This window comes from Solanum verrucosum, unplaced genomic scaffold (genome assembly GCF_900185275.1).
Source record: "Solanum verrucosum unplaced genomic scaffold, falcon-dt-bn FXZP01000048.1, whole genome shotgun sequence".
In the NCBI taxonomy this organism is placed as follows: domain Eukaryota; kingdom Viridiplantae; phylum Streptophyta; class Magnoliopsida; order Solanales; family Solanaceae; genus Solanum; species Solanum verrucosum.
Window position 1 is genome coordinate 1,170,598 of NW_026020157.1, and position 25,215 is coordinate 1,195,812.

Consider the following 25,215-nt stretch of genomic DNA (forward strand, 5'->3'; position numbering starts at 1 on the left):
TACTATCATTTAGAACCTAACCATATTTTCAATTCAATGTCATTTTCCAGTGGTAGTTAATGATGAACTGTTCAGTTTGGCCATTTGGGCACTACACTCTAGAACCAGAAAGAGGTTGGCCCAACTTAAATGAGATATGATAGCTTCGGTATTGATCTAACATTGTTGTCAATGCATTATCTTCAATTTGCTTGAGAGAGAGAAAAAAACCACACCAGAGTCAACAAATGAACAATATATTGGCCAAATCCACTGGATTTCTAAAACAGAAAAGGTATACAGTTGTGTAATTTTCAATATTCCATTTCTTGAACTTCTCATCCTCCCTTATTATCTTATCATTAACAGCTTCAATACCAGAATTTACTTCTGCTAAGGATTTATTTAGTGATTCCACTCCTTCAGCTCTACAGTATACACCTCTTTCATGTTCTTTACTACAGCCATCAAGTTGAATCTTATTTCACTTTGGGAATACCTCTCAATACGTTCCTGAATAACTGGTTGCACTATGCGCAACCACTCAATATCACTTTGCCGACCCAAGACTGATTGGTCCCTCCTTCAATCTATCAAGCTCATAGAACACACCGTCCACATGTATATAGCTGATAAAATGATATACATCATCATCTTTTCCAACAGTTTTCTGCTCCTCAAGCACAAATGGCTCAGGTCTTGCAAAACTATTATGGGTTGTACGAATTGCTTCACTGTAATTGATAGTTAAACATTTAAGCTCCGGTGGGAAATTCTTTGAATTCTTTTAGTGCAAATAATTCTGGGCCAATATCAACATCTAGATTGTTCAGAAGGATTGAAAGGATTGCTTGGGTAGCACAAACATTGTTTATCACATGTTTCACATCATCAAGCAAGTTACATGTCATAGTGCTAAGAAACTCCTGGTAGTTTAACCACATATATCATGTAAAGGTATTTAACCTCACTAGCAAATAATTGGTTTGGGTTTGGGTCCATCATCTTTTTCACTAAAACGCTATTTGAAAAGGAATATCAAATCGTACACAGGCTTGTAAAAATTAAAACATAAATTATTATTTCCTTTTTTGAAAAACATGGAGAACCGCAAGCTCGAAGCCCCCAAGAATAAATTATTCCCACAAAACCATACAACTAATGCTCAAGTGGCAAAATTGATTCACCTAAGACTATTGAGCTCATCAAGATCCAAAGAATACAACTCCTCAACCTATTTCAACATGGAATAGTATGAGAAGATAAAATGTTAAATCACCCAAAAGAAGGTAAACTGACCATTATAACAGCCCATCCTTCCCAATCCCCCCACATTTCCTTTTGGTTTTTCTCATAGGAAGCATATCTTATCAGCTTCTACAGTGAGGGCAGAAGAACTCCTACATATAGAAATGAGATAACCACAAAGATATTGAAAGAGTTCTTTTTTTGTTTTTTTTATTCTTCTGGAGAAAGTAACAACTTGTATTCTATTTCCAAAAAGTCAAAAACCTGTCACAACAAGTTACAGATTTCCTAATTACAATTGAAGTAAGTGTATCAGGAAGATCTTCAACCCTTTAACCAAAATTCCAAAGAGCTTAAGACATCTGTAACTGATTCTAGTTCTTCCATATATTCCTATTTACACCAAAAATGAAACAACACTAAACAATTCATCTTCTGGATGAAGTTATTCTTGTTCTGGAAGCACCAAGAAGATACAAAGGGATTAACAAACAAACATTTGTCAGCTTCTATACCGTTGAAGTACTACAAAACTAATGAGCTAACAAAATCCTCAAAAAACATCAAAATTATTAACAGGGGAAAGGTTAGCCCAACTAAATAGGCTAATCGACATCTAGCCTCCAAAATCCTATTGAAGTTAATACGCCATCAAAACATCTGTGATTCCTCTCGATCCAAATACACCAGAAAATGCTTGCAAGCACTATGTTTCAGATTTTTCTGATGGTCTTGTCAACTTCCGTTGAGCTCTTTCTCACATAGGCATCTCTTACGGATAAAGGCACTGCCTATTTCAATCCAAAAATATTTAGAAACAGATTCCAGATGTCTGTGGACATAGGGCAGTGAAGGAGCAGGTTGACTAGCACATGAAACATTTGTTTACTAGTGAAAAGTTCTTTCTAGTTAAGTTGTCTTGGGTGAGTCAAACACCCTTTAGAGCCAACCAACACTTTAGGTACATCTTGGTGGCTCCCGAGTGAATAGAATACTGGTAACTATGGGCTTCCGTTAAGATTTGTTCCCTCTAGTCATCAACATTTGGAACACATAAACGACCTTGATATCTAAGCACACCATCTCCACCTTGGGAGAAAGTCTCAACGAATTTCTTAAGCACCGTTTCTTTCAACTCAACCAAAATTGGATCAAGACCTTGCTTAGCCTTCACATCCATCACAAAGGACGATTCAGACCCGTTATGGACCATGACACCACCCTTGGTGGAGTCCACTAATGGAACACCTAATTGGGCCAACCTATGAACATCCCAAACTAACTCTTTCTTTACATCCTCTACATGAGCAACACTACCCATCGACAACCGACTATGAGCATCCGCCACCACATTTGCTTTATCGAGGTGATAAAGGACACTTATGTCATAATCCTTCAATAGTTCTAGCCACTTTTTTTGGTGGAGATTCAAGTCCTTTTAACTAAACACATATTGTAAACTCTTATGATCGGTGAAAACATCAACATGTACCCCATATAAATAATGCCTCCAAATCTTTAAGGCAAAAACAACTGCCGCTAAATCAAGGTCATGGGTAGGATAATTCTTCTCATGGGTATTAAGCTACCTTGAAGCATAGGCAATAACCTTTACCATTTTGCATAAGCACACATCCCAAACCAAACTCTAGAGGCATCACAATACACCACAAAACCATTCGTCGGTAAGGTCAACATCGGAGCAGAAGTAAGTATATCTTTCAACTCTTGGAAACTTTTCTCACAAGCTTCCGACCACACAAATTTAGCCTTCTTTTGAGTTAAAGTCGTCAGAGGACATCAAAGGAGAAGCAATAGAAGAAAACCCCTCAACAAACCTTTTATAGTAACCGGCCGAACCCAAGATGCTTCTAATATCCGAGGGAGTTAGAGGTCTAGTCCAACTCTTGATCGCATCTGTCTTCTTAGGATCTACCTAATTTCCTTGCTTGACACAATATGGCTAAGAAAAGCTACGGACCTTAACCAAAATTCACATTTGCTAAACTTTGCGACAAGTTGTTGGTCCTTAAGAATTTGCAACACAATCCTCAAATGGTCAATATGCTTATTCTCACTTCTTCAATAGATCAAAATATCATCAATAAACACAATTACGAGCATATCAAGGTATTGTCTAAACACCCTATTCATCAAATCCATAAACGCCGCCAGAGCATTAGTCAACCCAAATGTTATTACCAAGAACTCATAATGACCATACCGGGTCCTAAAAGCCGTCTTTGGAATATCATCATCCCTCACCTTCAATTGGTGATAACCCGACCTAAGATTAATCTTAGAGAAGTAACAAGCCCCTTCAAGTTGGTCAAACAAGTCATCTATCCTTGAAAGAGGATACTTATTCTTAATGGTCACCTTGTTCAACTGATGATAGTCAATACACATACAAAGAGACCCATCTTTCTTTCTAACAAACAAAATGGGAGCACCCCATTGAGAGATACTCGGTTGGAGAAAACCCTTATCCAATAAATCCTTTAATTGCTCTTTCAATTCCTTTAACTCAGTCGATGCCATTTTATAAGGAGGAATAGAGAGAGGTTGCGTATCCGGGAGAAGGTCATACCAAAGTCTATTTCCCGCTTGGAAGGAATACCGGGTAAATCATCGGGGAACACTTCCGAAAACTCATTAACAACGGGGACCGACTCAAGAGTATGGGTTTCAGAATTTACATCCCGCACCCTAACAAGATGGTAAATGCAACCTTTTGAGATCATATTTCTAGCTTTAAGACAAGAGACAAACCGACCTTTAGGCATAGAATTTCCCCCCTTCTACTCTAGGATAGGCTCATTTGAGAACTGAAACTTGACTACACGAGTTCTACAATCTATAGAAGCATAACATGCATGCAACCAATCCATACCACGAATCATATCGAAATCTAACATGTCAGGCTCTATCAAATCAACAAGGGTAACTCTATGGGATAAGGAAACGGGACACTTTCTATAAACCCTTTTAGCCACCACAGAATCACCAACAGGAGTAAAGACAGAAAAAAGTTCTAACAACACATCCGGAGGAACATCAAACCTCATAGCCACATATGGCGTCACAAAAGATAAAATAGCACCTGGATCTAGTAAAGCATACACATCAAGTTGAAAAACTTTTAACATACCGATAACTACATCCGGGGAACTCTCTTGGTCACCTCTAGACTGGAGTGCATAAAAGCGGTTTTATTGGGGAGCATTGGAACCCGAACCACTAGGAGGATCTTGCTTGCATGTATCTTCCTTTAGCCATAAGCATAGGGCAATCCCTCATTAAACTTTTTCCACAACCAAAGCAATTGTCTGTGCCGGCCAGGCACTTACCATCACGTTTCTTCCCTTAGCACAAGTAGACCTAGCCAAAGAAGAACCATATCTATTCCCTCCTTGAGGTTTAGGGTTAGACACCCCATCTTTGTTGGACTTTGGAGGAGCATTGGATGAACCTTGACTGGAAAACCTTTGTCGAAATCTAGGTCGACCCTGTCCATTGGACTTTGCATTAGAGAAGTTTCCATCACCGGTCCTAGCCCTTTTTACCTCCCTAGACTTTTACTTGAGTTTCTCTTCCTCAATTTGTTGTGCATGGATCATAAGACGAGAGATGTCCATGTCACCAATGAGCATGGCGGTACGACACTCTTTAACCACCATTTTGGATATACCCGACACAAACTTACTCATCCTAGCCCTAGAATCCGCAACCATCGTTGGAGCATACTTGGACAATTGAGTGAACTTTAGGGCATACTTTTTCACACTCATACTTCCTTGACAAAGGTTAATGAACTCTTGCACCTTTGATTCCCTCATCTCAAGGGGGAAGAACCTATCAAGAAAAGCAGATTTAAACACTTTCCATTCTACGGGACCCGCTCTTACTAGCCTTGCGTCTTTCCATTGGTTGTACCATACTTAAGCAACACATTTCAATTGATAAGAGGCCCATTCCGCCTTCTCTACTGGAGTCACCCCCATAATAGTAATTACCTTATAGACCTCATCGACAAACTCTTAGAGGTCTTCCTCAACTTTGGAGCCATAAAATTCTGGAGGGTTCATCCTTGTAAAGTCCCTCACTCTTGAAGCTGCCGTACCCACATTTGGGTTCACGGGGACTACCACCTCTCTATTGGCTTGTGCCGTCATGGCTTGGGCCAACATTTGAAACGCCGACCTAAACTCTGCATTTGTAACGCCGACCTAAACTCTGCATTTGTTACATTCTCAGCCAAAGGATCTATCGGAGCTTGAAGATGACCTCCTTGTTCCACATTGTCACCCTCCATCCTTCTAGTAGCCCTTCTAGTAGTCATATCCTGAAGAACATTGGGCAAGGATTAAGAGAGAGATCTTATAGAGTTAAACTCTATGGCACAACTTAGAGTAATGAAAGAAGTGAAGTTTCCTAATCATCTTGTAGCCTCTCACTCATGAATGTGGCGCGCTTCACACTCATGAACAAGACTCTACTAAATGTGGCTTATGAGACATCATCCTAGGACAATTCTAAACCTTGTGCTCTGATTACCAAGTTTTTCACAACCCAGGGATACCCCTAGATGTAACATGGTGTATAGAACCCCGAAAGACTCCATATAATCCACTTAGTCCTCATAACATAAGAAATAGAACAATTAGAGTAAAACAACATTTGAACTCCAAAAACAATAATATATAAAAGCGGAAGTCTAGACACTTGTCTCATCATAGCCATCTATTACAATCGAATGAAATTGGGCCTAGCCCATACATCATGTCCAAAAAGGGAAATACAATGGAAAAGGATCTAAACAATAAAACTCCATCCTCGAAGCATGAGCATTCACCAAAGCTCGAAATCTCTAAATCAACACTTAGCCACGAAACTGGTGACCCTGATTGCCGGACCCTACATTTGGGAAAAATGTAGGCAAGAGTATGTGTTAGTACAAAAATATTCTAAGTATGATAACTATGCATAAAAACATTTAAAGCATGCTAAATTTCATTTCAAATAATGCAATTTACCAAGTTTAAACATCATCATAGAGATAGTTGGAAAATATAAGTCATAACATCATCTTCAATGCAAGCTAGCATTATCTTTAAAACCTTTGAATACTACGAGATACTTCTTGAAGCATGTCTTAGTTCATTATTGATCTTGTTATTGTGGGAATAAGCCTTAACTAACATGAGACCACGTGAGCTATAACATGATCACCCGGTGTTACCCACACTGAAAAGAGTTGTCCTACTTGCCTAAGGTAGAACCATGAACTCTTAGCTTAAGTGGATCCACTAGCTAAATAACCTATGGGGGCACATAGTTTATGGGATAAGGATATTGCTCCTAGAAACCCAACCTCTACTAATGTGAGGGCTTCCATCTCAAGAGATTGCTCCTAGAAACCCGGCCTCTACTAATGTGAGGGCTTCCATCTCAATAAAATATCCACTTGGTGCTAAGCATAAATCCCACGGAGTAGTTATTAAGTCTTAACTTAACTCATTTCTCATGGAAGCAGAGGCGAAGCCACGTAGGCTTAAGGGTGTCCAATTGGACACCCTTCGTCGAAAAATTATACTACATATACACGTAAAGTTTTGACTTTATATTGGTATATATAGAATTTGAAAACCCTGAAATAACAAAGTAATGCGTAGTGGAGTTGGCAATAGCCGTCGCAATCCCACTTTTTGCCCCAGTTCGATTCCCCGCGGCTATATATGAATTTATGATTAATTTGATTTCATGAAACATCAAATAGTTGAAATATTTTTACATATTTGTCCTTTATTATTTTTATGTTGTATTGATATATTAATAAATTTTTCATATTAACACTTTACTAGTTAAAAATATTTCACATGAAATGTAAAATATCATAAGATTAAATGACATGTTAGTATATTTTGCATATATTTTTTTTCAAATCCAAAAGATTGAAAATATTCTTTACATTCTTAAATTTGTGTCAAACGATAATAGAAAAGTAATTTAAAATAGAGTCAATATAAAATAATGTCATAATAATAGAAACATGTACATGATATATACATTTTTTTATTAATCATTGAAAATAATTAATTACAAATAGTGAATAAGTTACTTTTAAACTTTTGAAAAATAAAATAATAATTTAATTTTTTTATCAATGATTAAATGTCAAGGAACTTATCAATTTTTCTAGTATTCTATTATAGTAATTACTGCGTAAATTCCTTTTATGACTATTATAAAATTTATCATATTTTTTAGTACTTATTATTTTAATACGACGTGTAATCTTTATTTATTATTTTCTTCAAATTGTTATTTTTGTATAATCATAAAAAATAATACTTACAACAATTTCTATTTTTATTAACTTAAATATATTTTAATACAACGTGTAATATTTACTTACTATTTTCTTCCCCGTGTTATTTTCTTTAATCATATATCAATAATACATACAACAATTTAATTTTATTAACATAAATACTTTTAGTAATAATTCTTCTAATGTTCTATTAATAATAATGATTGAAATTATTTATGATCACTATTAAAGTTTCTACATAATTGAGATAAAAATTGAGGTACGTACAAATAAAAATATTTTTGAACAAACAAAATAATTACATGCACTATTAGAGAGTACCTTCTAGTTATATAATTATCTTACAATTATGATAAAGTCGGAAAAGTGTAACTATCTTCAAAAACTATAAATATTAAATTCAAAATATGAACTTTTACTTTGTCAGTCTCAATTATTTCAAAAATTACAAATAATTTTATAATTTTAAAATAACTAACTTATCATTTTAAAATAATTTTATAATTCCTAATTAAATATTTAAAAATTTATATAAATTCTATATTTTTTAAAAATGTCTGAATTCCACGTTATAAAAAAAATAATCTTAATTTTGAGTTCGCTTTGATCTAATAATTTGAAACAAAATAATTTCAAATTCTCTGATATCTTGTAATATAAGAAGTCTTTTTTGTACATTTAATTTTTAGAATAGTTGTATATTCTATAGGTTTGAAGGTTCTAAATTTCAAAGATAAACCATTTATTTTAAGTATAGTAACAATTTTTAAAAATTATATTTTAAATAAATTTAACTGAACAAATGAACAAAATTTTGTTCATACTTTAATATTTTATCACTCACAAGTATATTACTAAAAAGATATGAGAAAGTGGAATAATATGCATAAACCATGATATTCTACATTTATCGATACATTATATTAATATTTCCATAGTAATTAAGATTTCAATTGCACATATTTAGCATTTTAAAAATGTGAATATATTACCAATAATCCAACAATCAAAAACATGTTAGTGTAAATGATTGAATAAAAATTAACAGAAAATGAAAAAATAAATAAGTATTAGAATAAATTCACTAAAATTAAATTTAAAAATTACGTATAATCTAAAAATATATTAATCACAGTAAAAATATCAAAGATTACAAATACAAATGTAAATAAGAAAACATATAAAACTCATTTGATTTAAAGAATTTAAGTACATAATATCACAAAAACAAATCAAATTGTATGAAATAAACTAAAAAGTCACAATAAGACATTATACTTATCAATATCAGTTTGATAAATTTTGTTCTTTTTCTTGCACTTCCACTTTTTTATTTGCAAATATATTCAAATTTTCTTCAGCTAGCCATCAAATAATCGACCTATTCACCCCATAAAAAAATGAAGATAAGAAGAATGAAACTAATTTAACAAACAACATTACACATTTGAAGAAGAATAGATTCATGGTTCAGTCATTTGATTTAAAGAATTTATGTACAAATATGACAAAAACAAATCAAATTGAATGAAATAAACTAAAAAAAACCATAATAAGACATTATAGATCTAACAATATCATCATTTGCAGAGGATTTTCACTTTGATAAATATTATTCTTCTTTTCTTGAACTTCTACTATTTTATTCGCAAATATATTCAAATTTTATTCGGCTAGCCATCAAATAATTTACATATTCACTAAATAAAAAGATGAATATAAAAAGAATAGAAATAATTTAACAGACAACATTACACATTTGAAGAAGAATACATCCATAATTCAATAATAAACACATAAAAATTAACAGAAAATGATAACATAAAAAGTATTAGAATAACTTCACTTAAATTAAATAAAAAATAACACAATCGTAAAAAAATATTAATCACAGTAAAAATCATCAAAGATTACAAATGTAAACAAAAGTAGAACATAAAAAACTCATTCGACCCAAAGAATTTAAGTACAATATATGACAAACAAATCAATTGAATGAAATGAACTAAAAAAAATTCACAAAAAGACATTATAGATCTAACAATATCATCATTTGCAGAAGATTTCAACTTGCATAAAAATTGTTCTTCTTCTTCTTGAATTTTCACTTTGTTATATGCAAGTATATTCAAACTTTTTTTTTCGGCTAGCCGTCAAATAATCTACCTATTCGCTCCATAAAAAGATGAAGATAAGAAGAATGGAAATAATTCAACAAATAATACTACACATTTGAAGAAGAATAGTTCAATTAATTTTGTTAATGACTTTATTTATGTATATATAGGGAATATAAATAATGGGTAGAGTAGTTTTAGGTAACCACTTTAAATTCAAATTCAAAAAGTAACTATTTTGCCTTTTTTTAAAAAAAATAGTTACGTGAGTTGGTTACTTATTTTGAAAAAAAAACACATTTAATTTTTTTTTTTTTTAAAAAACTAAAGTATTTCTTCATTTAACAGATTTTTTTAATATGCGGGTAGTTTTGCTATTTATTTATTTAAAATGATTGATGCACGTTTTTTATTTTATTTTTTCTTTTCTACTTTTTAAAGTTATAAAGAAAAAATATTATTTTTTTAAAAAAAATATTCTTTAAGAGATCTATCAAAATGGCAGTGTTTTTTTTTTCCTTTTTCAATTCACGTAAGTTTTACACTGCTATTAATTTAAATAAGTTTTGTAATGTTAAATAAGTTTTAAAATGTTTATTTAAGAAATACTTTTAATTTTATATTTGTTTTTTTTTAATTTGTTTTTTTCAATTGTTATTTATTATTTAAAATATATTTAAAAAAGTTGTCATGAAAACTGATTAGCAATTTAAATACATTGCTATAAACATTATTATAATATTATATTATTATTACTTTTATTAGTACGATAATTATTTATTATTATTGTTACTATTTAAAAATTTACCTTTTAAAAATAGTTGGTTACTCTTTTTTTATTTCTTTTGGTTTAATTTAAGATACATATTTAAAAGATTTTTAAATTATTTTTAAAAATTTAAAATTATTGAATTTTTGTGGTGCTGACATGTGACACTTTTTACTTCTCCTATTATATATAGATAGATGTTCAATAGCTTGGTGGTTAATAGTGTCAAGGTTTGCTTCAGGATCCAAGTTCGAATTTTACCTCTAACTATTTTTTTTTCCAATTAAAATTGAATTATTTCCTTAATTTTTAATACCTTTTCCTTGTGAAATAAGATTTCCTTAATTTTAATACTTTTTCCTTGTGGATTTTTTTCAATTTGAATTATTTCCGTAGATTTTAATACATTTTTCTTGTGGAATAAGATTTCCTTAAATTTTAATATTTTTTTCTCGTGGAATAAGGTTTTCTTTCTCTGTAAATAGGAGACTCATTTACCTAAATTATATCACAATATAATTAAGAATAGAATCTCAATAATTCTCTCTCTATTTTTTCTTATCTTTCTCTTATTTTATAACAAAAATAACCAACTTAATATTTTAGTTTCAAGTTTCATTGGACATGAGGAATTATTATAATAAAGTACCAAAAAAAGTTCAACTTCTCTAAGTTAAACAAATAAAGAAACAACGGTAGATCAATTAGAGATGTTGTCACATTCTTCTAAAAAACAAAGCATTGATTTAAATACTCTAGAGGTTGATCCAGCAAAAAGAACTTCAATTTTAAATTATGATCCAAATCTTCGTGATGAAATAAGAAGAGCATATCTTAAACTTGGTCCTTGTTGACCAAATATTACAGAATACCCTCAATCATATATTGCTAAAGCAATGTGTCGTTTCAACTTTGATTGGTATCAAGCGTATGTCTGGTTAGAGTATAGTGAGAGTGCAGATGCAACATATTGTTTACTTTGTTATTTATTTAAAGGCAATAATATTTATCAAGGTGGAGGTGAAGTATTTTCAACAACAGGATTTAACAATTGGCATAAAAAAAGCAAGCTTGATGAATATGTTGGTGGACCGAATAACATTCATAATCAAGCAAAGAGAAAATGTGATGATCTAATGCAACAACGACAGTCCATTCGTGTTGCATTTGATAGGCAATCTGATCAGATTAAGATTGAATATTGGACTCGCTTAAATGCTTCAATTGATGTGATAAGACTTCTCTTAAATCAAGGATTCTCACTCCTCGGTCATGATGAAAGTGAATCATCATTGAACAAAGATAATTTTGTTGAAGTTCTTTCCTAGTACAAAGATAGGGTTGAAAACATCAAACCTTTCGTGTTAGAAAATGCTCCAAGAAAAAATAAATTGACTTCTCCAGATATTCAAAAAGAACTTGTGACTGCATGTAAGATAGAGACATTAAAGTCTATAATGGAGGATCTAAATGGTGATTATTTTGATCTATTAGTTTATGGATCTTTTGATGTGTCACGTAAGGAGTAAATGGCTATTGTTTTACGATATGTCCATAAAAAAAGATTTGTAATGGAAGCATTTATTGGACTTGTTCATGTTAAAGATACTAGTGATTTATCTCTAAAGAAAATAATTGTTAATGTACTTGCTCAACATTCATTAAGTTTATCTTATGTACGTGGACAATGTTATGATTGAGCAAGCAATATGCAAGGTGATATCAATGATCTTAAAATGTTGATTAAGAAAGAAAGTAAACCAATTCATTCTATTCATTGTTTTGCTCATCAACTTCAACTAACTCTTGTCGCACTTTCAAAAGAATGCATTCAAGTGGGAGGAAGCTAAGCTTTCAAAATAATTGTTAATGTATTTGGAATTGAAGATTTTGAAGGAAAATGTATCCATGGATAAAAGCTACCATACCTTAACAAAAAAGCCCAAAGAAATTGATGTGTAAAAGCTTGCTTCTTGAAACCTAGCTTGAATCTCCTTCTTCTTCTTCAAGTTTCTAGAGAGCGAAATATTTTGAGAGGAAGAACTTTGGGGATTTGTTTTGGGTTTTGGGAATAATGACTTGAATGGGTTAGTTTTAGAGTTAAAATCACTTATATAGGGGTCCTAGGCTTAGGCAAAACGACTTGGCTTTAATTTAATTAAAATCGAAAAGACCAACTTAACCCCCACTTACATTGCACTGCCCAGGGACCACTTGAGGTCCCACGAGTCGTGGTCCTCTTCGTGGACCATGGGATAGTAGCTAGGCAACCCCTCCTTTAACACCCTAGATGCTAAGGCATCTTCACGACCCTTTCCACAGCCGTGGTGCCCTCTGTGGTCCATGGACCAGTGGCTAGGGTCGCCACACCCTGCCCCCACATGGCCAAGTAAAGACCACGACCCCTCTCACGACCGTGGTTGCCGTCACGAGCGTCCAATGGCTCGTGGGGAGGGTGAACTTTTGGGGAAGTTTTGGCATGGATACTGCCTCACCACCACGACACCTCCCACGACTCGTGATCCTCACCACGAACCGTCATGGGGGCGTGGTAAGGTGGGCAGTGCTTGGGAAAAACTAGGCTGCCCAAACCCCCTTCTTGGCCCTTGCCCTCTTCCTTGGCTCTAGCCCTTACACACTTAGCCCTAGTTTAGTTTACTAGTTTTTGGGGTGTTACAACAGTGATATGTAAGAAAGAGTCTAATACATATATATACCAAAGATGCAATATTTAATGGTAAGAGAGATATGATTAACATGCAAAGAGCCTATCCTGTTTCATCATCAGAGTTGTACATAGCTTCAAAAGGGTCTATCTCTTTTGCCCTTAGTCAGGAAGGTAGAGAGAGATCTGCGATGACATATATATCCTTAGATTGGGCTTTGTTGTAATTATTTTGGGCTGACCCAGTTGCCCTCCATTCCATTTTATTTTGGGAAAATTATCAAACTAGTCACAAGCTCTAACATAATTATTAAAAACATCTACACTTTAAAATAATTATTAAAAATGTCAATATGTCAATATTTTAGAAAATAAATTGTATCCTAATATAATTAATTTCCTTTCTTTTTGTTTCTCTCCACATCGGACCATTTTTTACTCCCTATCCGGTAAAAATAAAATAAAAAATACCCTCATTACTCCCACTTACCCCTCTTTCTAGGTTTTACCCCAAATCACTCATTTCTCTCTCTTTCCTTTTTCACCATTGTTATCTCCTTCTCTATTCAAGAAAATCAACTATTTGAATTTCCTACACTTTGTTCAAGAAATCTCACAATTAATTCAAAAGATATTTTTCACTCATTTATAAAGGTAAATTCGAAGTCAACAAGTATTTTGTGAAATTTCTTGTGATTTTATTTTCATATTCATCAAATATTTTGTGTTTCAGATTTTTCATTTTCTTAACAATATTGTTTGATTTTTTGTGAGTTTGTTTTTATATTCACCAAGTATTTTGTGAGATTTTCCTTTCTTATGTATTTCAGATTTTTCGTCTTTTAAGCATTATTGATCCATTTTTTTGTGATTTTGTTTTTATATTTGAGATTTAGTAGATTGTCGTAATCTACATTGGCATTCATACTTCATATATTTATTGATTTTTTATACATTCATATTTAATAATTTTGAATTTTGCTTATAGGGTTACTAATGCATAAGCAAAAACAGATTTGGACTTGAGTTTGGTGAACAAAAATTGGAAAAAAGAAAATGGGTGTGCAGAACTTTGCATCAGAGAGGGACCGACAACAACACATACAAGAAATGAATTTGAACTCTTATGTACCAAGATTAGTTTAATGTATTTTTGCTTTTAGCTACATTATATATCCTGAGTTAGTGATGAAGAAAATTGTATTCTACTAGATCCATTATGTATCCCAAATTAGTAGTATCCAAAAGAAGAATTATATTAGCTCCATTATGTAGTTGTTTAATATATGTGTCATGCTTATATATCCTTTTTCATATTGTATTCTTGTTTTGTGTATTAATATGTTCTTAGATTGTATATATTCTTTTTGTCCTTTTTCAGATTGTATTATTGTTTTGTGTATTAGTATGTTATTAAATTGTATTCTTTTTGTCTTTTTTCAGATTGTATTCTTGTTTTGTGTTCTTAGACTGTATAATTATTTTGTGTATTAGTATGTTATTAAATTATTTTCTTTTTGTCTTTTCCCAGATTGTATTCTTATTTACTAATTGTATCCTAATATATTTAATATTCCAAAGAACCAGCTATGAAATAAAAGCATAAACTTTTGTTCATACAAAAAATCTATAATGAATGCAATCAATACCAAACTATCATTTTTTTATGTATTCATTATATAGGTATTCATCCTATAATTCCATGTGTATTAGATAATTTGTATTTTATTTTGTCGTATTCAAAACAACTGGCTACAAAATAATAGCATGACCATTTATCCATACCAATTCCTATAATGGATACACAATTTTCTTAAAAATCTAAAGGTAAACAGCCAAACACAAGTTCATTTCGTTCACAAAAAGTATTTCTATATTAAAATTTTGATTTCATACTAATTTTGTATTAAAATCAAACTTAAAATACAAATGTCAAATACATACACAGATCCAACTACTTTCATAAAAAAAAAAAACAATAATTGAAACTTAAACAATACCTAGCAATTTTTTGATTTTCACTGATAATCTTGAACTTTAAAAGAAATCGATGGAATTCAATTTGAAATATCAATCGATTAATTCAACAGTTTCTTAGCCAAATAAAACTGACGCAAATCAACGAAAACTCCACTTCAATTTCAATGGAGTTATTCGAAAATGGATATTGAAATTTCTTAGAAGAATGGTGAAAGGACGTTTGAATGAAGAAGAGAGAGATGACAGGACTCTAATAGTAATTAATTAGAGATTTAAGCATGTTGACCTTTTTTGAAATATCTTCTCCCATTATTTTCTCCATTATGTTGTTAAAGATTTGTATTCTTTCAAATTAAATAAATACAAAAGTCATCCTTATAACAAATCAAAATATTGACATTTTAAATAAATATTGAAAGTATTGACAAGGGGTCCTATTAGATGCTAAAATATTGTTGTTTTGAAAATTTTCCCCTGCTTAAGAAAATTAGTAAACTAGTCAAAATCCCTAACATGATTATTAAAAATATCTACACTTTAAAATAATTATTAAAAATGTCAATATGTCAATATTTTAGCAAATAATAGGGGTGTAGGTGGTCGGGTTTTACAAATATCAAACCAAATCATTTGTGTCACAGTTTTAAATTTATAAACCAAACCAATAAAACTCGGATTTTTCAACCTCGGGTTTTTTCGGGTTTTCCGAATTTTCAAGTATTTTCGGATTTTTCCGTTAAAGTATTCATACAAACATATAATTTATTTGTATTTCAAATATTTCTTTAGTTCTACCAAAATACAACTATCTAAGGTGTTTCTTAAGAAAATAACGCAAAATATGATATGATTAATGACACTAAATATCCAACAAAAAAATAATGATGAAATCGTGTAAGAAAATATTGTAAATTAATAAGTCATAATGAAAATGATCATAATTTAAATGTACTAAATCATTCTAAAATAAGTTTAATAAGTATTAGTTACATGACTAAATATTAAAGGAAATTAAAATTAAATTATGTATTTTAATTGTCTAAACCAATGTAAAACTAAAGAACAAGTATTCAATATTATTGTCATTCGTTGAATTGATTTTCTTTTTGCATTAGTATTAATTTGATTTTTATTTAAGCTTTATTATAATTATCAACATCTATAGACTAAATCTTTATTGGATCATTCATAATTTTAAGTTTCAAATTTGAAATGATATATTAAAAGATAAAACTATGAAAAAGTATAAGAAATATTTAAAAATTATATCAAAGTAAATATTTTTATGTATAAAATAAAATTTTAAAATTATCTATTTAATGTCAGATTGGTTTGATCTCGGATTGATTTTTTTAAGTTAAAACCAAACCTACCCAAATATAATTGGGTTTTTTTTTTCAATACCAAATCAAGTTTAGTTGGATTTTTTTTTCCAGTTTGACTCAATTTGGGGTTTGGTTCGATTTTATACACCCCTAAAATATAATATATCCTAATATAATCAATTTTCTTTTCTTTTATTTCTCAAATCAGTCCCTATTGGACTCATTTTTATCCCACTATCCGGTGAAAAAGATAAAACAAAATCTCATTACCCACTACCTTTTTCTAGGTTTTTACCCCAAATCTCTCCTTTCTCTCTTGCGTTTTCACCATTGGTCTCCCCTTTTCTTTCTCATGGGGTCCATTGGGATGGTTAATTCCCAATGAGATTTATACGCTGCAAGTTCGATCCGCAGCACAAAGCGTCACCGTCTCCATGAACACGTATTCACGTTTGGGGTGGCACAAGTTTTCTTAATGATGTGTGCTGGATGAAGTTTGGGTTGTTCATCTTCTTTGTGTTTATAATGACTCTCTTTGTCTACTTTTACGTGAATGAAGAATGATGAAACCTATGAGCCTCCTTGCGTGCTTTATTAGCCATTTGACCATGGTAGATTCCAGCTTTGATTCCTGCCTCAAGAAGTGATTTGAAGATGTACAAAAACCATGATAATGGTATCATAAGCCAAGTCACTAGGTCATAGCAGCATTGAGACTCACTAGTAAAGCATCATGCACTGTTATGATATCATGAGAACAGCAAGAAGGATCAACAGTCTGTTGAAATCATGAAATCTATCAGAACCTAGCAGGCTAGCACATGGAGAAACAGAGTAAAGAATAAAGGGAACTACTAGGAGGAGAAAACGTTCAGCATTTTCTCAACTGAAACAAACTGCAAGTGCCAAGCAAGCCAAATTTCATGCATCTAATCACAAACCTTGAAAAAGGATGACATTGAAGTAGAAAGCACAAGGACTAATACTTTCAACATTTCTGCTCATTAAGAGATGTAATCAAAGCACATCCACTGGAAACATATCATACTAGAATGCTACAAATGTCCCAAGTTGGCAAAAAAGAAATCATAGTTTTATCATGGAAGAGACAAAATGTGACCTCTTCAGTGTCTTTGACGGTTGTACAATATACTATTGTTGAATTTGCATTATCTACATATTTAGAGATCTCTTCCACCAGCTGATCAACAAATTGAGAACTACGACTAAAAGATTTGACTCCGTAAAAAAGATTTTTGAGATCAAATGAGCCAATAGCAACATGATGGCCTTTCATCAACAAGGAGTTCATAATGTCACTCCGAACTCTGAAAATTAAGAAAAGAAATGATTATTCATCCAAAGCTTCTACGAGCTAAATAAAGAGAAGAAAAACTAAGAAATACAAAGTGGTGTGTCAGCTTATATATACTGGTCCAACAAAGCTATAGTGCAAGTTCGATATTTTTATTTTCCGGTAAATGACACTTCATGCTATGAGAGACGCAATAAATATTTGACAGTGATTAGAAGTTGTGAGTAGTTTAACCAAAAGCATAGATAGCATATACCTGATCCAGCTTAACTCACAACAGAAGCCTACTACAACAAGAATGCTTGAAAATTAGGACTAACAGTCAAGAGACGGCAGAAGTTAACACAATGCAATAGACTGTTAGATACAAGAGAAGCGAGGTAAGGTGGTATAGTTAAGGCTGATTTCTCAAAGTAAAGCTAGCTGACAGTTGAGCTTGGATATAAATTTTCCTTGTATTACTGGGAAACAGCCAATTCACTTTAGTAAACTTCCCTACAGTACAGTTGTAGATTACATCAAACACTGGAGACCCAGCCAAACAGTAGAAATTAAAATATAAAATAGTGTTTGGTAGAAAGTCTACTGTGTGGTCCAGACACTAACAAGCAGCAAGGAAACAAAATCATGAGATGAAATAAGATTAGAGAAAGAAATTACATCCAATTAGATATCCTGTCCACCTTGTTTCTGAAGCAGAACATGACCCCAAAATCAAAAGAAAAGAAGAAATTGGGGAAGTAATGGAAAAGAAAAGTAAGAGAAAAAAAGTTACAGAACTTGAAAAAGTATTTACTTTTCTGTAGCAGTTGCTGTCATGCCAACAAATAGAACATTCAAAAGAACATTACGCAGCTTGTCCAACTGCTTATACTCAACCCTGAAAAGGAGAAAAGCAAGTTTTTTTAGACAATAGGTAAAACCGTAAAAGGGCAAAGAAATATTATTAAGATAGAAGTAGGTTAATACTGCAAGAGACGACTAAAATGTCCAAGAAATATAAAATTCGAAGAGCAAAGGAATAATGAAGAACCATGCCTGACAAGGCTGAAGTAGACTCGTGCTACAAGAAAGAACAAAAATATCTTGATGGAATGCTGCTATAGATCCACTATAAATAACATCTTTAGTTTTCATGCTGTAGAAAATAATATTCATCTGAAGAAACTTTCAAGCTAGAGCTCCATGAACCAAAGATAAAGATACGAAAATTCTAAATCTACTTCAATGCACTTCAAGGAATTTAGGTCCACTGATCAGTGCAAATTTATAACCTTAATTACTATGAGTGCTGCTTGCACCCTCAGACAGTTGAATCATTTCAAGTTTTTTGATCTTATACAAACATATATCTGTCTTAACGTTCATTTTCGCAATATTCACAATGTGAACGAGTTGGGTCTTAAAAGGTTCAACATTTACTACCAGATAACATTGTTGGTCTCAAAACCATTCTATACTGGGTGTTAGAAGGATCAACATTTACTGCCACATAACATTGTTGGTCTCAAAACCATTCTATAGGCCTTGCCTTGAGATTAGGTATCTCTTTCAAACAGTACAGAAAAATTTCATACAACAGCACCAACAACTATCAGTACAGGAATAGTCTTCAGTGAAAGGAATAAAAACTATCAGTTTTCAGCCTACTGTACATATTCCTTTATACAACAAAAAATACAGTTAGTCCTGATCTTCAGCATGGAGTTAGCACTTCCTTCTGAACACCTGTGTTTCGCTTTTTCCACATTGTCCACCAAAAAGCATAGACGAATGGTGTTACCTATTATCTTCCATACTTTACCCTAACCTTTTTAGCCTTGGCAATCTATCAGTTCTCTTTCTCAAAACAAAAGCAATCTTTCCTCTGGTGTTGTTCCAGGCATAATTCAAGTCATCCCCAGTGCGTTTAGGAAAAAGGACCATAATTATCTTGCTGTAGAGCAGTGCAAAAATACATGGTTACTTCTTTTGATCTCTCCTCCAAATAGATCCCATCGATTTCATAGCTGAACTCATCTCTTCTGGAGGTTCTCTTGAGACAAGCACGCTTGATGAGACACCATCCAAGAGAAACAAGTTGCTTTCAAAAGATGTTTCAGATTTCCAGAGCTTCCTCCACCTTGCTGCATTGTACAGTCCATTTCTTTTTGTAAGAGCTAGGCTGCATGTCGTAAAAGTAAACATCCCCTATCCTTGTGCTTTCCACCCCAGAATCTCGCTGTATTCTAGAGTCTTAAAAGACTGCTACTTTCAAGCGCCCAGTAGTTCAAGTTTCTTCTCAACCTCACATCCTATCCCTTTACATTGCACTGAGATAAATTTGTATCACTATAAAGCTGAGGAAATTGCTTCTTCCTGGGGATCTACTCTATCCAGTTGTCAAGAGAGAAGGATATTTCTTCTGTCATCTATTCACACAGCAATTGCTTCTTGCTGGTAACTTTATATAAATGTTACTTTTACTGATAAAAAAAGAAAAACATATATTCTTCTATCGTTTCCAATTTTAAAACCAACTCTTTTCTCAAAATATAGTGACATGACCATAAGATTTTTCCAGCAACCCACCCATAAGTTCTTGCCACTGCTTTGGTACACCATTCCCCTAGTGTTCCTTATTTCTTTATCAAACATATCCACAAGGAATTCCCCTATTTACTGAACCTCCAAAGACACTTCTTTAGGAAGCTTCTATTTTGGATTCTAATTAGTATCCGTATTTTAACACAGGAGGGACCTTTCCTAATGTCAAAACACTCTCATATTCTTTATGCCCAGTCTACCTTAGTCTTTAACCCATTGTAGTAATTCCCTATTTCATCAAATGGTAATTTTTCACTTTGCTAGGTATCATTTCATCGCATAGCACTCCACCAACACTGCTACAATTTAAGTAATTAAATTTCAATGCTATGTATTACAACTACACTCTTCATCTATCATTTGGTTCTCCTGTCAAACAGAGTCTACGTGTTAGCATTGTCTACATTTAGGTACTGCAATTGCATCCCATCTCACTTCACCTTCATTTCTAGGGGACTATACGTCCAATTTTATGAATTATTTCTACCTCTCATAAAATCATTATACTCTAGAGTGGTTCTCCAGATGGTGAGAAAAAAATGAACAACTAACCAAGAACGAAACTGGGTACCAAGGTATTTAACTGTTAGGGTTTTGCCCTGATTTTCTTACCATAATTTAAGATTTATTTTTCCTTAAAGAAAAGACAAAACATTACCATAAATGTTTTTACTTTTTTTGAAAGAAAAATATAATATTCTTTCATATTTGGATTATTCTCTCCTTTTAGGACTCTTTTTCTAGTAAGAAAAAGTTTTAGGACTCTATAAATATATGTTTGTTTTCTTCTAACACAAAAAACAATAACATCCACAATGTAGTCGTTTAGAGAGTTTTGTTTATGGGGAGATTTATTCTCTCTAAAGTTTCAATATTTTTCTTTATATTAGTTTTGATATAATAATATTTTGATTTTTAGTATAAGTTTTTGTTATCTGATTTATCAACCATATGATTTGCAAATTGCAAGCTTCCGCATGACATCCTAATCACCCTTCATAACCCAACATTAACTACCATTGTTTCCCATTTAATAGCTAGGAAAAACTGTATAACTCAGAAAATATAATCTTCTTGAGCTTTATTATCTTCAGCCACTGCTATTCATATCTCTAAATTGAGAATTTTTTTGAAGCAGCAAACCATACACAGGCAAGATACTCAAATAATACTTCTGCTAAAATCCTTGCCAAATGGACCAGAGAATCCATGAACAATCAAAATGTCAAAATATTAGGATAATGTGTGAAGAGGATCTAACCTGAAATCATGACCCCATTCTGAGATGCAGTGTGCTTCATCAACCGCCAAGAGACACATCCCTGCTTTCAACAATCTTGACTGGAAACTGCAGCACATTTTGCGAAAAGCATATGTATAGTTAAAGATGCTAAACTCATTGGAAAATACATCTTAAAGATTCTTAACTTGAAAATCATCATTATTTCCAAGTGATGACAGAAAACAATAAAAGCAACAACAGCAAAAATAGTTCAATAATAGTCAGTGGAAACCTTTTCTAACTGTTTACTGAAAAGTTCCAGTGGTTTTCCTCATGTGCCAAATAGGGACATCTAAAGACTGAAGTAAGAATCATGCAACAGGTGAAGATGAAATTGAAGGCATCCATCAAAAAATATTGGAGCATAACAAGTTATACAGAAAAATGCTGTTGCCCACAACTCGATATGAAACTCACACCTGGAGTGGAAGTAATCTAGTGTGAGGTATACAAAAAACTTGTAAAGAAAAATCATGTATCTTGATGAATTTCTTCAGAAAATATAATTATCTGAATCACTGGATATTTGACAAGGAGCTTTTCCACTTAGAGTCTAGAGATACATCTTTCCAGATTACTCACCAAGCCTTTTCTGGAGACATATAGAGAATATCATAGTGACCTAACTCAGTATTGGACTCTGAGAACTTGAAAGATAGTCAGCTTTAATGCCATGACCTACAACAGGACATTATTTTTCAGAACACATATTTTTTTATGCTGTGAGCAATACAAAGTATTTAACTTGATCTTGTATCAAAGAGATGAGAGGACTTATAACAACAGCAGCCTTTCCGGTTATCAGTGGGGGAACCTGATAGCCTGAACAAACAATTCAAGCAAAATGTTCAGCGCATGTGTATAGTGTTTAAATATTGACAAAAAAGTTGAAGCTTACCACAATGATTTGCCAATGCCGGTGGCCATTATCACCAAACAGTCTTTTCCATCTAAAATCTTCTCTATGAGGGGACTAATTGTGAATGTTTTGGTATATGTCCGACTGTTTCAGCTTTGGGCCCTTCTCTTTTCGCGCCATTTTTTTTTACCAATGTCATCTAATCTTGGGGGAGTACATACATCATACATGGCAATGGATGGTAGAGTGTATTAAAATAAGGTAAAAGACATAAATTCACCTTTGATATTGTCTCGAAAAGTCAGTTACATGCTTAAACTATTATAACGATCTATTACACATCTTTATTATTTAAAAATGAATTTTTTTACCCCTAAAACTGACTTGGCAAAAAATAAAAAATAAAAAAAGTGCGTTTAACGGTAAATAAAGTAAAAAAATAAATTTAAAGTCTTCTTTTTTACTATCACCCTACCCCCACCCAATGCATCTTCTTCTTCTTCTTCATATACAACCATCTTCTTTTTCTTTATTTTTTTCATCATTTTTTCATACCCAATTTCCATCCACCCCACTATACCTCCACCAAAATTCTCTCCCCCACCCCCCGTCATATCCTATTTTAATGCTTATTCGATTTCACCATTTTTATTATATTTGATTTTTCTCTTCGGCTTTGTTGGTGGTTGATAAAATTGATGATTAAGTTTAAAAAATAAAATAGGCGAAATGGTCTGGTGGACCCTTATACTTGTATCAGTTTGTATTTTGAACCCTTCTACTTACACCTTTGTCATCTGGACCCTTAAACTCAATTAAAATGAGACTTTTAAGTCCCTCCAACCATGTGTGTAGCTCACTCTCCTTTATATAATTGACATGTCATATCCACGTCAGCTATATTAATGCCACATCATAATTATTTCATAACTATTTTTAAAAATTATTAACCAAAATTATTTAATAAAATGTAAAATAATAACATTTTAATTTATTATTGGCATTTCTAATTCTCCCTATTTCACGACCAAAAGAAAGCCATCGCCGGCGTCGTGCCATTTTTGCCGGCGAAATCACATATGCTTTCTCCCTCACCCGTCTTCATCTCTGCCGCACACCATCTCTATTTTTGTTTCCTCCTCCAATCTCCACAGTAACAATAACCTAAGCCACCGCACAACCAGATCTGGCCATGGCACAACCAGATCTGGCCAAACTTTTCGTAATCCAACACCGACTACTATTTTCACACCCTAAATTGCTTACAAATACAATTTCACACCAACTTCTGCCGTGAAACTTGTCGAAATCTACCCATTATTGTTTCTCCCCTTCCCACTGTTTCATGGCCCAAACCGTCGCCACCATTGTTGCCGGCGACACCACTCATATTCCTTCTTTTACCTGCCTTCATCTCCGCTACACATCATGACCATTTTCGCCGCCATGATTAGATCCTCGCACCCTCACCCACCTCATTTTCCTCTCCGTTGACCAGTCGCGCCTCTCTCTCACTCTACTATGTATCAATGGTGTCCGACGATTGCACCACTAGCGTCGTTGTCTCCTTCCATCAGTGAATTAGTTGACTCAAGGAGGTGCCCAAGATAATCTAAATAAATGAAAATAATTGTGGAAAAAAAGAAAAAAAGGGTTGGGCAGGTGATGAATATGGCTGAACAGGAGGTGTAATGGGTGAAGAAGAAGAAGTTTTTTAATTAATGGTTTAAAAATATTTAAAAAATTATTTTTTTTATAATTTTTAATATTTTTTTAAGTAAAAATGCTCCTCACTCGCCTTAATAGGCGTGTAGTTACACACTTTTGTCAACTTAGACATCCTAATGCCACATAAACATGGTCAATGGTCAGAGGGGTTTGTTAAATTGCGTTTTATTGAGTTTAAGGGTCCAGATGACAAATGTGTAAGTAAAAGGTTCATACTACAAACTGATACAAGTATAAGGGTCCACCAGACCATTTCACTAATAAAATATAATGATGGATTTGTTGGCGTGAGGTGACAAAGAAGTGGGAATTGAAGGTGGTGGAGAAGAAAAAATCAATATTGACAATGGTGGTAGTGATATTTGGTGGTGGGTTTGTACCTTTTGATGGTGATGATGTAATTTTGGTGATGAGTTTGTTTGTGGGTGTCAAATTTTCTTGTGGATCTTTCTAATTTTTCGATGGTGAATTTGATCGTAGGTGGTGAAATTTATGGTGACTATTTTAATTTTCATGGTGAAATATATAGATTTGGTAGTAATATGGCGACAATGGTAGCGGGTTCATGGTGGTGTTCATTGAAGAACAAACAATTGAATGATATGGAGAATTTTAGTCAAAATTTGACATGGCATCTGATGTAGTAGTGGCATGACATTGATGTGGCGCAAATGTGATACACCTCCCATTATGAGAGTGGTGCTTCATGTCTTAGTGGGTAAAAAATTTCACTATTTAGTGGCAAAGGTGTGTAATAGGTCACCATATTAGTTTAAGCGAGTAACTGACTTTTCAAGACAAGTGCGGGGTGAATTTATGTCTTTTAGAGTGTATTAATAATGCTTTCATTAGCAATGCATGTATTAGTTATTTCGAGTGTTTTAAAAGACTCTACTGGGACTCGCCTTGGGGCGGGACTCTAGCAAAACACCTTGATACTCAAGTGTGGGGCTTAGTTCTATAAGACTTACGCCCTAAGCGTCTGACTGTATCTCCTAAGCACGCCCAACGCCCAACGCTTAGAGCTC

At 32.9% G+C, this 25,215-nt stretch overlaps 1 pseudogene; it reads right to left on the reverse strand.

Annotated features, from left to right (window-relative positions):
* Nucleotides 1-220: 220 nt before the first annotated feature.
* On the reverse strand, nucleotides 221-22,527 carry LOC125828390 (uncharacterized; annotated as a pseudogene).
* Between the last annotated feature and the right edge of the window lie 2,688 nt (nucleotides 22,528-25,215).